Source organism: Lissotriton vulgaris, unplaced genomic scaffold (assembly GCF_964263255.1).
Source record: "Lissotriton vulgaris unplaced genomic scaffold, aLisVul1.2 SCAFFOLD_1002, whole genome shotgun sequence".
NCBI lineage: Eukaryota > Metazoa > Chordata > Amphibia > Caudata > Salamandridae > Lissotriton > Lissotriton vulgaris.
This window is the reverse complement of record NW_028246288.1, coordinates 711,965-724,793: the sequence shown is the minus strand read 5'-3', so window position 1 is coordinate 724,793 and position 12,829 is coordinate 711,965.

Sequence of the window (12,829 nt, the reverse complement as noted above, 5' to 3'; positions counted from 1 at the left end):
TACATATTATTGTACCTGTAGCCTTACAAGCAAAGACCTATGCCCCGGTAGGACCGAGCGCGGATCTTCAGCTGCACCCGGCAGCCTCTAATGACTACTTGGCGACTTTTTAAGTCCAATGTGATACCCACCCTGAAAGCCAGGTATACTTCACTGGTAAAAACATGGCCCGAACTACATGGACCATGATGCTCCACTAACCCCGCCCCCAAGACACTCCCACCAGCCAACCGGCCTGGGAGTTTTCAAATAATCGGGCAGAGCGCCGTGACACACGGATAGACTGTGTGTTTTCCTGACCGAGAGAAAGCGAGAGATTGAATCCTCCCAAAAAAGTAAGTGTATTGCAGGTTGTCTGCAACCCGCGCTAAGCGCTACACCGCCATGGCCCCCGCCTAACGGGAATGCTTCATTAAAAACACACTTGCTTTGTTGTAATGCAGGTTCCGGCTCACTTAGACACCGCCCGCCGGCCCTGAATTGGTTTCTGTTACCAGACGCTCCACTTTGTCAAAGCTACTTATCCTGGTAGGATTTGCCACTTTGTCCCGTATTTGTCACAACCGGCCTTACACAGAAGAAGTTAGCTAATCTCTCGTACCCATTTCTATGTGTCATTTCCAGCTTTCCAAAGATAATACAGTCATAATGTGAGCCGCTTCCCTCTCGAGTTTGTACCGCGCGGCGGACAACATATCTATAAGAATCAGAACCGGCTAATCACAGGTATGAGCTTATCCTTTACGGCATTAGGTAATATGCACTAGCCCAGATCCCCAACATTCCTTAATGGACCAGAGTGCTAAGCTCCCTCTTTATATGTCTTTACAGAAACAACCATCTTCTTGCGATTTACCGACACCACGGCACATTCTTTGCCACGTGCAGGTAAAAATCCACCTCATGGTGTGGAGTCACCGCTTATTGTTTTTGCTACAATACTATGATACTTAACCCTGACACCCATTCTGTATATTGTTACAGACTCCTGTTCCCAGTCCCCGTCCTGAAGAGAACCGTCAATAATCCGGTTCGAAACGCGTCAACATTTCCATCCTGTGGTTATCCAAATGGTGCACCTAGGAAGAGAAACTGTCTACCTTTTGGGACCCTAGTGGTGCAACCCATTGTAAATATTGAACCACAGCTTTGTCAGGCAGGCAGGCGCACTACTCCATCTGTCCCCGCCTGTCCCTTGGTTTTACATCCCCATGGACTGGTTGTACCCTTGCCTTTTGTGCGAATTTTTTCACTGTATATAAATGCAATCAATGTTTGAATATTGAATTACGTCATTGCTTTTGGTGTGTCATTTTCATTTGTCTTTATTTCATTGTGTTTCATTCACTTTGTAAATATTGTATATTTGTACGTGTGTATAAGTGTAGATATTGTACCCATGAATTCACTGTTGTGACAGTCTTTGGTTTGCCCATGTGTTTTTGAAATTTTGAAAAATCAGATAAAAAGAAAATAAATTTGTTTTGGTATATAAGACTGTGGTTACGTAGTACATATTGACTGCGTGGCTGTTACTCATGATATGAACTTTCCCTATCCAGCCATTTTGCTCTGTTTACTCTGTTGTTGAGATCCGGGCTGGGTAGACGTAGGATCCAAAACCTTCTCTGTTCCACAGTGAGAAGTTTGTCAGCATAGCAGAAGAGCCACGGAAAGTAAGTAAATAGAGGCGATACAATAGACCACTGAATGAGAGTTAGTACGCTATATTGTACAGCGTGAGTTGATGGGTTTTTCACGCTACCTCATTATCCCTGTAGGACACCTGAAACGTTGAGACGCCGGACACCTTTCGAAAGGGCTACTACCCACATGAACATCTGTAAGGAAGCCCTGTAATGGCCGTCTTGTACTTTTCAATCAACCTTGCCTCTAGTCTGTCCAATCTCATTTTTATGTCATCCTGTTTGTTTTTTCTTAGAACACATAAGACTGTCCAATTAATGTAATTTTCTGTGTGTTGGTGTGTTTCATAATGTTATACCAATGGCGCTCCATGCACTCTGCATTTTACCCTCGATTTATGTTGCAGAATACGTTTCTTTACCGCTTGTGTTGTCTGGCCAATATAGAATCTATTGCACGGGCATTTAATACAATATATTGTATTCTTTGTGTTGCAGTTCAAATAGTTCTTTTGGTAATGTCTCTGTCCATTGATATCCAAGTATTTTATATCTGCTGTTTGGTCACACGCTACACAATTGAGGCACCTATAGTGTCCTATCATTGGTGGTAAATTAAATAGTCCTCGTAAGTCAAGTATTTTAGACTTTTCTTTTCTGCTTGCTCTTACCAGACTCTGTCTAAGGTTCTTACCTTTTTTAAATGCAATGAGGGTTTTTTTTATTCCCAGTTGTTCAATGACCTTCCAGTGTTTCTGAATGATTTTTTTGACCTTATTAGCCTTTGGGTCATAGGTCAGTACACATGTCAGAGGGGCATCTTTTTCTTTAATCTTTGGAACTAGAAGAGTCTCTCTTGGAGTGAACCAAGCTCTTTTCAGGGCTATTTTGACTAACCGTTTCGGGTAGCCTCTAGCTATTAGTTTGTTCTTTAGGTATTCTGCATTTTTAAAGTACTCTTCCTTCTTGCTACAATTTCTCCTAACCCGGAGAAATTGCCCATAGGGCAAATTTTCTTTAAGTGTACGAGGATGGTAGCTTGAGAAAAGTAACAATGTATTCCGGTCAGTACTCTTTGTATATAGACTAACCTCTAAAAGGCCATTGAGTTGCTGCAGCGGCACGCAAAGCATATGACTGCTCAAGACCACAGTGCCACCAGTGGTTGCGTCGGTCTCACAACAGTCTGAGCGCATCAGTTGTAATACAGCGGTCGGACCACTGGTGCTGTGGCACCTTACCACCTCCACACATCCACCACGGTCCGATGGGCTGCCAGTGTCGTAGTCAGGCCTATAGTCCTCCTTCAGAAAATTCACCTCACAGAATTGGAGCTTAAATGTAGTTGGGAGGGTTCAGTTTTTGAATCACCAATGTTTATTAAGAAAATGGAGTAATTATCCTATGTCACAAAAATGAAAATGTACAACTTTCACCCTAGAAACAGGTACTGAGGGTTATTGCTTATTGTCAAGATGCTTATTAAAGATATTCCTTTAACAATATCTAATGTTTATGATTCTACACCACCAGACTACTCTTTTTGCCTCAACATTTCTAGGAAATGTCTTCAATATAGCTATTAATTTTTCATTTTAAGTGGATATTGTAATCAGAATATGGATCCCTTATACATCTTGGGCCACTTTTATTCCCCAAAAACGAATAATTAACTCCACTACACTATTTCCCCAAACCACCTGGTAGATTCATGGAGACTATCAAATTCTTCTACTAGGGAGATCTCTTTTTATTCCTAGCCCCATGAAGCCTTAACTTGACTTGATCATATTTTTGCCAGTAACTCACTTTTCCAGAACCTTATCAACTCTACTATTGAACCCATTGTGATTCCTGAACATGTGCCAGTTGTTGCAGATCTATATTTACTCCCAGGATATCCCAGGAGTTTTTTTAGATTCATGCAGAAGAAGGGTTTCTTAAAGACCATGATATTTTGGAGGAATTTATGAAGTTCTACCAAACTATATATTCCAGAATCTCCTGCAAATCATTCTCCTATTGATGAATAGTTGACAGACATCATTCGTCCAAATCATGAGAATCTTAATGTTGCCACTCTTGAGAATAACATATCTCTCTAAAAAATTCTCAAAACACTCCAATCTCTTAAAAAAGGCAAAACTCCAGACTCTGACATTTTTAAAGTGGAGTTTTACCTACATTTTTCTAATAATCTTATTCATAAAGAAGGTTATGATCCCACACTGTGCAAACATTATTAGCCTATCTCTTTTGAAACTGTAGATCATAAAATCTTTGCAAATTACTGGCTCTGACACTCGAATTGTTTTACCCAAATTGATTGGTAAAGAACATTCTGGTTTTGTTAAAGGTAGGCTTGCATCTGATAACTCTAGATTATTCTTTAATTCTTTTATATAAGGCATCTTCTTTTTTATATCCCTTGGTGGCTGTTGCTAATGATGCCAAAAAGGCATTTGATTTGATTGATTGGACATCTCTGACCTGTGGCTGAAGGGAGGCGGACCAGCAGACTCCCGGGGCACTCACACGCCCTCAGGAGCACACACTCCACCGAGCGCCGAGCGCCGTGAGGGAGCGGCAAGACCCAGACTACAATTCCCAGGTGCCCCGGTGGCAGAGGCGCACCTGGGACGTGACTGCCTGTGCCAGGAGGCGCCTACAAACAGCGGAGCATCGACAGCTCCGTGGGGGACATCTCTGACCTGTGGCTGAAGGGAGGCGGACCAGCAGACTCCCGGGGCACTCACACGCCCTCAGGAGCACACACTCCACCGAGCGCCGAGCGCCGTGAGGGAGCAGCAAGACCCAGACTACAAATCCCAGGTGCCCCGGGGACAGAGGCGCACCTGGGACGTGACTGCCTGCGCCAGGAGGCGCCTACAAACAGCGGAGCACCGACAGCTCCGTGGGGGACATCTCGGACCTGTGGCTGAAGGGAGGCGGACCAGCAGACTCCCGGGGCACTCACACGCCCTCAGGAGCACACACTCCACCGAGCGCCGAGCGCCGTGAGGGAGCGGCAAGACCCAGACTACAATTCCCAGGTGCCCCGGTGGCAGAGGCGCACCTGGGACGTGACTGCCTGCGCCAGGAGGCGCCTACAAACAGCGGAGCACCGACAGCTCCGTGGGGGACATCTCTGACCTGTGGCTGAAGGGAGGCGGACCAGCAGACTCCCAGGGCACTCACACGCCCTCAGGAGCACACACTCCACCGAGCGCCGAGCGCCGTGAGGGAGCGGCAAGACCCAGACTACAAATCCCAGGTGCCCCGGGGACAGAGGCGCACCTGGGACGTGACTGCCTGCGACAGGAGGCGCCTACAAACAGCGGAACACCTCCTGTCCCCGCGGGACGCGCGCGGGACCGCCGGGCTAAGCCCGGGCAAAGGGCGGGCCCTCTGTGGCCCTCAGAGGACCTGAGGAGGACGGGGCGGGCCACCCCACTTGGTCTCAACATAAGAGGTACAGAGACATAATACCGTATACATATTTATGTTCAATCGTCCAGTGTCGTCATCGGGCTCTACATAGTCTTCCCATGATGTCTTTCTGGGAAGAGCTTAATGCCGTGTGCGGCACTAACTATGTCCCTGATATATTAACCCCCCCCAGAGTGGGCAAAGACACTGATCTCATAACCTGTACCACCCAAGCTGTTCCTGTATCCCCTGATTTAATCCTGTTTAACAACGAGGAAACTCCTTCAAATGCCAATCTAATGTGTTGTAGCTCCTCATCCCTCCCTGCCAATCCAATTGTTTTAACGCCACATAAAGCAGGGACTACATTAAATAATCCTGTTTCCCCCCTTCAATCGACCCTATTGGCTGAATTTGAACGATTGTTGAATGCTGCTCTGTTACCCCTGGTCACAAAAATTAAGGAGTTGGGAGACAGGTTGTCCAGTGTGGAACAAATAGTAAAAATGACTCACCCACCAACTGTAAATTCGGCTGTCTGCCCACGTTCTACACTCTGTATAAACCCGGACAAGCCAATTCCTATTGAACTCAGAAAAGCACGAACAATTGACCCTGCCCTGAGTATACCCTTCCCAAGGGGCCATAATAACACTCCTAACCATAATAGTGCTCCTTTTAAAACCTCTAGACATCCTCAGCCAAGAAGGCATAGAATTAATTTACCCCCTGAAGCTGCCCCCTATGTGTCCGTTCTTTCCGGGGTGCCCGAACTTGGTCAGGGCAATCACGAAACAAGCGAGGAGCTGCTAAATAAGACCATCTTTTGGCTTAACAACAACAGACCGCTGCCGCCCGCCCTAGATGGCGGAATTGTGAGCGTCAGGAGGGTGGGGTGGTTAGGCAGATTGCCTAAAGACATTTCGGGAGACCTGATATTGATCAGATTTAATCACAGGAACATTGTCCCCTTTTTAAGACTTTCCCAACCAAAACCTGGTGATGGCCCTATTTCTACTTGGGACTTGTTTGATTTTTACCCGGGCCCCAGAGTAATGAACAATAACACTTGGTGAAAGGGGACTCTGGCCACCATGTGTTTATCATTCTTATACCCAGACATGTAAAATGGAAAAAGCCAAATATGCTCTTAACAATTGTATATATGTATCTTGTCGTACATGCTCCTTATGCATCAAGGCCTAATTGATTGCTCCTTTTCTAATTAACTCTCAATCACTCTAAAGATTGGCTCTCCAGATCTTGCTTTTTTTAAATGGTTGCCATTTACTTATTTTAATGAATTGACCAAATTGTTTGTTTTTAAATTATCTCTGTAATTGTATGTTTGTATGATATTTTATGAAATTTTACGCTTATATGATATTTCTTTGCTGAATATCGAATAAAGCATATTTTGAACCTTTTGAACCTTTTTGATTGATTGGACATTTTTTTATTAAATCCCTTACTTGGTATGGATTTAGTTCAAATATGATCTTGCTCTTCTTTATAACTCTCCAAAGCGTCAGTCTTGGTTAATAGAAGAGTTTCACAGGATTTTCAATTTTAAAACAAGGAGTTCGACAAGGATGTCGTTTATCCCCCCTCTCATTTGCTTTAGCTCTTAAACCCTCTGTGGAATTTGCAACAACACACTCATAACAGCATTCAAATATGGAGATAAACTTCTGAAACTCTCCACGTATCCAGATGATATTTTTCGTTTTTCTTTCTAACCCTGACTATACTCTCCAGCTTTGGTTCACAAACTTTCTGAACTCAGTCTTGTGTGAGGATATAAGATTAATTCAGCAAATAATTATTTTTTGCTTAATACCAAATTCGGTCTTTAACATGCTTCTGATCCTACTGGTTTTCATAGGAACAATTCTACGATTAAATATTTGGGTATTTGGTTCCCAACTCTATTAAAGAGACTGTTGCTATACACCTAAAGGAAAGAGTCAATAGAACAGACAGACTCCTATCTTATTGTAATCCATTGTTCCTATCTTCGGTGGAGTCATCTTGATTCCATCAAAATGATGATTTACACCTATTTTGCTTTATATCTTGTCTATGGTCCCAGTATATATACCTCTTTCATACTGAAAGAAAATTGGATTCTCTACTTTTCACATTTCTAAAGCATAATAAAAAATAAAAATTCTACTTGGCACAACTCAAGAAGGCTAAGATAGAGGGTGGCACTAACTTTGCTGAATTCCGGAGTTTTCATAAACCTTTCTCTGTGAGACAAAGAGTCTAAGTGGTGATTCACGTTACCTCCGTCATATACTCTCTTATGGCTCGATATTGAATATTCCCTGCTTGCTCTTTTCTCTCCTAGTTAAGTTTTTTCTTTCTCCGCAAATAACACCATCACAACTTCACTGCTGTTTAAACATACTTTCTTCGAAAAACCCTGTCATCAACCGCAAATTTTATCTCCAGTCTTTTTTACAGTCTCCCTTATGGTATAAATATCTTATTATCGTGTATCAAGAGGGAGAGAGAGGACCAGATAGCTAGTCCATATCCCTGGTTTATATAGAAATTAATCAAAAAGAGACTAGCTAGGTTTAGGAGGGGGTTCAACAAGATTTTAGTTTTAAGATCTAAAATCTAAGTGACTCAGTCTTGTTTTGTCAAGGGGTTGTGGCACCTGATGGGTGTCCTTATAAAGCCCTCACCCACCAACCTAGTTGGTGGCATGCTTCATCATCGGGCCCACCCAGTGACACCTAGCGTGTCCCGGGTGTGCTACGACGCCTGGTTACAGCGGAGCAGGTATGTCACTGTGTGTGCGGTGAAGGGTGATAGGTTTGTGAATTAAAATGGCTTGGCGGGGGTCCCAGTACCCGAAGGGTGGAGGAACTTTAATACCTGGACCTCCGTCAGTGGTTAAAAATAAGGCTGTGGGACGTTAGAGGCGAGTTACGACCTCCCACGTCCTTTGGTGGGTCAACATGTTTCAGTTAGTGCCTTATCAATATGCTGGCTTTCTTCAGGACAGATAAAATGGTGTAATTAAAACTAGTGGGTGTGTGAAACAGACTATGTGTCTACACGCCCTAAAGTGTATCTATGTGTGAGAGGGGGGATTCCCTTCTCAAGAACAGTTTTAATTACACCATTTTATCTGTCCTGAAGAAAGCCAGCATATTGATAAGGCACTGGCTGAAACATGTTGACCCACCAAAGGACGTGGGAGGTCGTAACTCGCCTCTAACGTCCCACAGCCTTATTTTTAACCGCTGACGGAGGCCCAGGTATTAAAGTTTCTCCACCCTTCGGGTACTGGGACCCCCGCCAAGCCGTTTTAATTCACAAACCTATCACCCTTCACCGCACACACAGTGACATACCTGCTCCGCTGTAACCAGGCATCGTAGCACACCCGGGACACGCTAGGTGTCACTGGGTGGGCCCGATGATGAAGCATGCCACCAACTAGGTTGGTGGGTGAGGGCTTTATAAGGACACCCATCAGGTGCCACAACCCCTTGACAAAACAAGACTGAGTCACTTAGATTTTAGATCTTAAAACTAAAATCTTGTCGAACCCCCTCCTAAACCTAGCTAGTCATAAATATCTTATTACCATTAATAAGAAATCCCTGTATTGGGAGTCTTCGAGGCAATATGGTATATTATGGGTGTGTGATTTATTTGATGGTGTTACTTTTCACTGTCCACGCACATTCTTGTATACATTTTCTCTTTTCATGAATATCATTTTGGATATTCTTTATTCGCTACCGCTACATCCTCCTTCTTCTCCACCTGAATCTTCTTTGTATACAACTCTTCCTTCTACTTCCAAAGCTTCAAATATTCACAAATATTTCTTTTCTCCAGATATATCTCAAGTAAAATGTAGGGTAGAACTTAGTTGGGAGTAGATGTGGGATGTGCTTGGGCCATCTCCTTAAGGAATAAAATATGGACTATACTTCACAAGGTTTTCAAATGGCCACCACTACTCAATATTTATTCTTTTTATATCACAGACAATATCACACTTATACCTCTATAGCAAATTCTCCAAGTGCCTGCTTGCATACGGTCATCCCAATGGGGATCTGATGCATCTTCTTTTTCAATGTCCACGCACTGTATCCTTTTGGGAGAAAGTTCGGTCTCAACTCACAATAGTCTTTAATATACAGTGCTCCAACTCCCCGCTAATACTTTTTTAGGAAGTCTCTTTGATGTTACCAATGCAGGTATTCATAATAATAAATTGTTAGATCTCATGTTGGCCGTAGCCTTTTTGATACAGGCAAACAGTGATCTGATCAGAGGAAGAAAACAGAACGTAGAGAGTCGATTGTATCAATATCTCTTAACAACGAATTAAGTATCAAGGCAACAGGTACAGAAAAAAACTAAATACATTTCCAGACACATATCTTCATTTCAGTAACTCTTTAGTTAATATTTTTGGAAAACATAATAATTACACAATTTATACAAGTGCAATTTAATTTAAAGGTCCCAAAAGAATTAGAACATAGTGAGAGTGCTCAAAGACAGTGCTTGTAAAGAAGTTAAAAGAGAATGGAACGGTTTGAAGGACCCACCTGGTCATTTGGATTTTGTCATCTATACGCCTGCCAAATATATAGGTATTTAATTTAATACCATACAAGAACTGGCACTGCTGCAAAGTAACAGCTGCCAACAAGTGTATCATCATAAAAGGGTCCAGGCTTTTTTTAAAGGCATCGACCTTTCAACCATGCACAAAGGGAGGGGCCACTAGCTGCCCCAAATATGGGTTTTCATCAGGACTATAAGGGTGAGGAGTGGAGGAGCATTCTAGAAAAAGGGGACACCTTTAAAACTGAACATATAAATACAGACAAACTATGTGTGTGACTTTAAAATCCATTTCATCTGCTGCCCTCAGCCAGCGTCATCCAGAACTGACAACATATGAAGAGAAACAGGCCCATAGGCTCCGTCTTGAGTGGAGGAGAAAATTCATCTATAACACAATGCACAATATCACTGTTTTTATGAGAGAAGTCACAAAAACAATATCTGTGTGCACCAAATATGAGGTCACAGATAAGCCTCATCTAAGCTGCAGTGTCATCCATCAATATCCACCAAAATCAGAGAGAGTGCTATCAGGCTCAATACCAGTTAGAAACGTTAGAAACGTTAGAAACGGAGGGGAACCACTAATGGATATATTACATACGTATCAATCAATCAATCACATGTTTGTTAAACGTGACTACTCACCCGTAAGGGTCTCTCAAGGCGCGGGGTTGCCGGTTCCACTTCATCAAGGACGGGGTCTGTCGAAGAGCCAAGTTTTGAGGTTTCCCGTGAAGATTGGGTGTGATGTTGTCTGTCTGAGGTGGAGCAGTAGGGCATTCCAGGCTCTGGCTGCGAGGAAGGAGAAGGAGCGGCGTCCCTATCTTGTCTTTCTGGTGTGGGAGACCACGGCGTAAAAGAGGTGGGCTGATCGTAGGGTCCTTTGGGTTGCGTGGAATTTGAGTTGGCTGTTCAGGTATGCTGGTCCGGTGTTGTGGAGGGCTTTGTGTGCTTGGGTGAGAATCTTACAGGTGATTCTAGCCTCGATGAGGAGCCAGTGAAGTGTGCACAGGTGCTTGGAGATATGGCAGTGTCTTGGCAGGTTGAGGACCAGTCTTCTGGCAGGTGAGGTGTTTGTTTATTCTGGCGTAGAGTGTATTTTTGTAGTCGAGTCTGCTGGCATGAGTGACAGTCTTTCTGTGCTCGAGGGGGATCCATTTCAAGGTCTTACGTAGGAGTGGAGGGTGTGGAAGCAGGATGATGCAATGGAGTTAATCTGGCGGTCCATTTTGATCTCAGAGTCTAGGATGATTCCAAGGATGCATGCATGTTTCGTGGTGGTGGTGGGCTTCCGAGGGCAAGGGGCCACCAGGTGTCATTCCAGGCATTGGGGTTTGGGCCCATGATGAGTACTTCTGTTTTGTCAGTGTTGGCAGCTGCTTTTCATCCATTTGGCAACAGCTTCCAAGTCTTCTTGAAAGTTGTGTTTGGCAGCGTTTGGTTTGTTGGATAGGGAGAGGATGAGTTGGGTGTTGTCTGCGTATTACACAATGTTGAGTCCATGGGTTCTGACGATGGGGGCGAGCAGAGCCATGTAGACATTGAAGATCATGGGGCTGAGGGAAGACCCATGGGGGGACTCTGCAGGTGGTTGGTGTAGGGTCCAAGAGGAAAGGATGAAGTCTGACCCACTGCATTCTGCTGGAGAGGAAAGAGTGGATTCAGTCAAGGCCCATTTCCGGGATCCGTAGTCTGCGTGTCAGGGTGCGGTGGGAGACCGTGTCGAAGACCGCTGAGAGGTCGAGGAGGTTGAGGGCTACTGTTTCTCCTCGGTCCAGCGAGGAGTGGATGTCATCTGTTGCCGTGAGGAGGGAGGTTTCTGTGCTGTGTTTTTTTCGAAAGGTGGATTGGGACGAGACGAGGACGTTGTGCTCTTCGATGAAGCTGGTGAGTTTGCTGTTGTTTGCTTTCTCGATGACTTTCGCTGGGAAGGGGAGCAGGGAGATGGCTCTGTAATTTATGAGGATGGTGGGGTCCGCCGAGGGCTTCTTCAGGAGGGAGTTGATCTCGGCCTGTTTCCAGTTGTCGGGGAAGGAGGCGTTCGCCAGGGAGTGGTTGATGGTGTGGTGGAGCATGGGTGCAGTGTTGAAATGTGGTCAGGGCAGGGGTCTGTGGGAGCCCCGGAGTGGATTTACTTCATCGCCTTCAGTATGTCTTCAGTGGTGAGGGCTGTCTAGTTGTCACTAGTTGGCTTCAGGGTGTCGGGTGGCTGGTGAGGGTTCATTGTGTTGGTTGTCTTTGTTGAAGTTGTCGTGAATGTTCTTGTTTTTGAGGTGGAAGTAGGTGCTGAGTTTGTTGCAGAGGTCCTGTGATGGAGGAATGTCCGTAGACTCGGTGGGGGTTGGGAGAATTCCATGATGATGCTGAAGAGTTCTTTGCTGTTGTGTGCATGTGCAGAGATTCTGTCTTTGATTGCTTTTTTACTCATTTTTCTGATGAGTTGGTGGTGGGTGTTGGTGGCGGCTCTGAAGTTGTTGTGGGTTTCAATGGATTTGGAGTTCCTCCCAGCCTTTTAGAGGTGGCAGCATGAGCATCTGGACTCTCGAAGCTCGGGGGTAAACCATCTGGCTTCCTTGGGGTGTGTGTTGTTCTTCTTGAGGGGCACTATGGTGTTGGTGCTGTTGGAGATCCATCTGTGCAGTGCTCTGGCTTCGGTGTTTGTGTCATCATCTTCCGTGGTGGTTGAGGTGGAGTTTCTGAATGAGAGGTGAGCTGGTCATCGGTCATTTTGGTTCAGTTTCTTCATGGGAGCAGGTGCTTGTGTCTGTGGATGGTGGGTGTAATTCCGCTAAAAACAGAGTCCTATTTGTGGTCCTGCCTGGAGTTAATCTGGTGAGTCTTTAGCTAAAAACGGGGGTCTGGGTTCCTCGCTGCTCTCGCGAGAGCGATTAACTCCAGGCGGGACCACAAATAGGACCCTGTTTTTAGTGGAATTACACCCGTCCATGTCCCGTGATCCTCTTATTCGGAAATCACACCCGTCCAGCTCCTTACTTCATAGTCTTCTGAAGCAGGACCACCTAATGCTTAAGCACAAAACTACCACAATTCTTCAATGCCTAACACCGTTAAGAAACCCGGAAATGACCAAATGAACTAAACCACTGGAATTGAAACTTGGCAAAAGTGAATTGTCTCTT